We start from the raw sequence: 4,437 nt of genomic DNA on the forward strand, positions 1-4,437 counted from the left end.
TAGTGGAAAGGAGGTCTCACTAAGTTGCCCAGGCTGGTCTCAAACTCCTAGGCTCAAGCAGTCCTCCTGCCTAGGCCTCGCAAAGTTCTGGGATGACAGATATGCACCACACTGCACCCAGCCTCTCTAGATATTTTTCTACAACTGATTTACTTGTGGGTCTTTGGAACATTAAGATTCCCTAAGAATAAACTCTGGCAATAATCCATGCAGGTTTTCACAAATGCATTCGTGTGACACAAAGCCATCAGGAATCTCCCAGAGGAGGCTCCTGACAAGAAATTTTTTTTGATGAAGTAGTTCTAAATGATACGCTCTTTTTTTTTTTTTTGTAGACAAAGTCTCACTGTGTGGAGTGCAGTGGAGGGCTGGAGTGTAGTGGCGTGATGTCGGTTCACTCCTAACTCCACCTCCTGGGTTCAAGCAATTCTCCTGCCTTAGCCTCCTGGGTAGCTGGGATTACAGGCGCCTGCCACTATGCCCTGCTAATTTTTTGTATTTTCAGCAGAGATGGGGTTTCACCATGTTGGCCAGGCTAGTCTCGAACTCCTGACCTCAGGTGATCCACCCATCTCGGCATTCCAAAATGTTGGGATTACAGGTGTGAGTCACCACACCCAGCCCTTTTTTTTGAGATAGAGTCTCACTTTATTGCCCAGGCTGGAGTGCAGAGGTACAATCTCAGCTCACTGCAACCTCCACCTCCTGGGTTTAAGCAAGTCTCCTGCCTCAGCCTCCCAAGTAACTAGGTTTTCAGGTGCATGCTGCCATGCCCAGCTAATTTTTGTGTTTTTAGTAGAGATGAGGTTTTGCCATGTTGGCCAGGCTGGTAGTGACCTCCTGACCTCAGTTGATACACCCACCTTGGCATCCCAAAGTGCTGGGATTACAGGCGTGAGCCACTGCGACTGGCCATATGCCCTTATTTTTCATTTATTTATTTATTTTGAGACAGAGTTTTGCTCTTCTCGCCCAGGCTGGAGTGCAATGGTACAATCTTGGCTAACTGCAACCTCCTCCTCCCGGGTTCAGGTGATTCCCCTGCTCAGCCTCCTGAGTTGCTGGGATTACAGGCATGCACCACCACACCCAGCTAATTTTTGTATTTTTAGTAGAGACGGGGTTTCACCATGTTGGTCAGGCTGGTCTTGAACTCCTGACCTCAGCTGATCCACCCACCTCGGCCCTCCAAAGTGCTCAGATTATAGGCATGAGCCACTGCACCCGGCCCCATGCTCTCTTAAAATATGGTTTGTCTTCCTGCATTTGGCTAACATTTTAAATGCATCAAAATCAAAGAATGACCAAAGCTAATTAATTCGAAATTCCACCCAAAAACATGATGTCAACCTTTGGATTTTATTTATTTATTATTTTGTTGTTGTTGTTGTTGTTGGGTTTTTTTATTTTTGGATTCTAAGAAGGAAAACAACTAATTCAATAAAGGGAATCGTTTTCTTGCTTAAAATAAAGGATTAGGTCTTTAATTATAGATGCTAGTAAAGAAGAAAAAAAATCTCTTTGATCTTGAGTGTCCTCCCAGAATAGGCGATTCTTTCAAGTGGCATGTTCTCTATAACTTCTTGGGGTTTATAAAACAAGCTCTTTTGAAGCCATTGTCTGGTTGTATTCTACAGATGTGGCCCTTGAAGTGAAATATCTTAAGCTGCCAAATTCACACAATTGAAGCATTGTAGTAATTCTGCAAATAATGGAGGGTTCTTTCCTCCTCTTGAAAATCAAAAGAACAGGAGAGAGAGATATGAAATTTAAATTTTTCTTTTCTGGGAAAGCTGATTTTTTTTTTTTTAAAAAAAGGATCATACTGATTTTTCAGTATAGATGATTATTCTATACTGATATATTCTATAATGATATATTCTAGAAAAGGGTAGGTAAAATCTAAACAGGCTGAGTGCAGTGGCTCACACCTGCAATCCCAGTGCTTTGGGAGGCTGAGACAGGAGGATTGCTTGAGGCCAGGCATTTGAGACCAGCCTGGGCAACAGTGAGACCCATCTCTACCAAAAAAAAAATCTGCCTGGGTGCGGTGCCTCACGCCTGTAATCCTAGCACTTTGGGAGGCCAAGGTGGGTGGATCTCCTGAGGTCAGGAATTCGAGACCAACTTGGCAAACGTGGCGAAACCCTGTCTCTACTAAACAGCTGGGCGTGGTGGCACGCGTCTATAATCTCTGCTATTCAGGAGGCTGAGGCAGGAGAATCACTTGAACCCGGGGTGCGGAGGTTGCAGTGAGCTGACATCGCACCTCTACACTGCAACCTGGGCGAAAGAATGAAACTCCATCTCAAAAAAAAAATCTAAATAAAGATCTCAGTATCATCTTTATTTGGTGTTAAGGTATACTCCTACAACTCTGTTTTTCTAATTATGCTCAACTTAGCCTAGTAGAAAATAATTTTGTGTTCCTCGATTCATATGTTCCTTTAATATTTTGTTTGAAATGGAGGCTGACTGCATGGAAGACTGCTTGATATAACTAATGATAATGTTTATTCACTGAAAAACTTAAAGCAGCCTTATAAACTAGTTTAAATAGGAAAATCCTTGGGAAAATGTTGATGTTTGGTAATTTTTGAGCAAACGAAAGTAAGCACCAGTGCAAACCCACTTCCCCAGAATTCTGTATCGTGTCTTTGTCTTCAGAAAGAACACAGGATTTTGCACCCATAAGAATGGATTTGTGTCAATTCCATCATTGACTGTCTGTGTGACCTCTAACAAGTTTAACCTCTCTGCACCTAAATATCTTTACACAGTAGAAACTGTAATTTTATTTCATTTATTTATTTATTTATTTTGGAGACGGAGTCTCACTCTGTTGCCCAGGCTGGAGTACAGTGGCACAATCTCGGCTCACTGCAACTTCTGCCTCCCAGGTAGCAGGAATTATAGGCGTGCACCACCATACCCGACTAATTTTCGTATTTTTAGTCGAGATGGGATTTCACCATGTTTCACCAGGTGAGGTGGCTCACGTGGTGGCTCACGCCTGTAACCCCAGCACTTTGGGATGCCGAGGTGGGCAGACCACCTGAAGTCAGAAGTTTGAGACCAGCATGACCAGCATGGAGAAAAACCTGTCTCTACTGAAAAAAACCTTATAAGCATATTGAGAACTAAATATGCAAAAGTACTTTATAAATTAAAACTCTGTACTAGTAGTAATTAACATTTTGTTCTTTGGATACCTTTGAGAATCTGAAAAATATATGATTGCTCATACATTCATAGCATATATAAATATACTCAAACTTTAATTTTATTCATATTTGGGAGCAGCATGGGGACGGGAGGTAGAAGAGAAGGGAATGATCTCTTGAAGCCCCTGTGCTCCCAGGTGAAAAACTTCTGCTCCAGACAAGAGTAAGATGAAGTCTGTTCATTCAACAAATTGTTGAGCTCCAACTTTGCCAGGTATGGCATGACATAGCAGTGAACAAGACAAAGATTCTTCCTTAAGGCGTGAGGGGAAATAAGCGAAAACCAAGTGCTGCAGACAAATTAACACAGGGTAGTGAGGTGGAGAATGGGCAGATAGGCATAGCGGTGGTCAGGAAAGGGCCCTAACCAGATGACATTTCAATTGAGCTTTGTGACTCTGGGAGAAGAATGTTCTAAGCCAAAGGGCCAGCCAAGGCAAGAATGCTGAGACAGAAATAAGCTTGGTCTATTTGAGGCCAGTATGTATAAACAGCAGAAACAAGGCCAGTCTGTCTGGACTGCAGCGGATGTGGGGGAAGAAGTTTGGTCTGAGCTCAAAGTTTACAGGAGTCAGACCACTTTGGAAAAGAAGACATTTGAGAGTTGTTTTTGTTTGTTTGTTGTTTGTTTTAGAGATGGGGTCATAGGTCACTGCAGCTTCAAACTCCTGGACTCACGAGATCCTCCTACCTCAGCCAACCTGGCTAATTTAATTTTTTTGTAGAGACGGCACCTCACAGCATTGCCTAGTCTGGTCTCCAACTCCTTGGCTCAAGTAATCCTGCTGCCTCAGCCTTCCAAAGTGCTGGGATTACAGGCGTGAGCCATTGCCCTTGGCCCACATGAGGGTTTTAACCAGAGGTATGACAAATCAGTCTTATGCTTTAAGTTTAGAAAGATCTGCTGTACAGGAAAACAGACGGTAGGGGGAGGAATTTGACAGGACACAGTGTGTGGAAAGCCTCCCTGATTCTAAATTTTTGGCCCAAGCAACTTGAATGCCAGTACTGTTTACCTTGGTACCTTACCTGTGGAACGATCAACTGTGTTATCATCTAGTGATTGCCACCATTTTCTCCTGTTCCGTAATGATCCAAAGAACAATAATCGCTGGGCGCGGTGGCTCAAGCCTGTAATCCCAGCACTTTGGGAGGCCGAGGCGGGTGGATCACAAGGTCAAGAGATCGAGACCATCCTGGTCAACATGGTGAA

The sequence above is a fragment of the Cebus imitator genome, unplaced genomic scaffold, assembly GCF_001604975.1.
Source record: "Cebus imitator isolate Cc_AM_T3 unplaced genomic scaffold, Cebus_imitator-1.0 Scaffold221, whole genome shotgun sequence".
Taxonomy (NCBI): Eukaryota; Metazoa; Chordata; class Mammalia; order Primates; family Cebidae; genus Cebus; species Cebus imitator.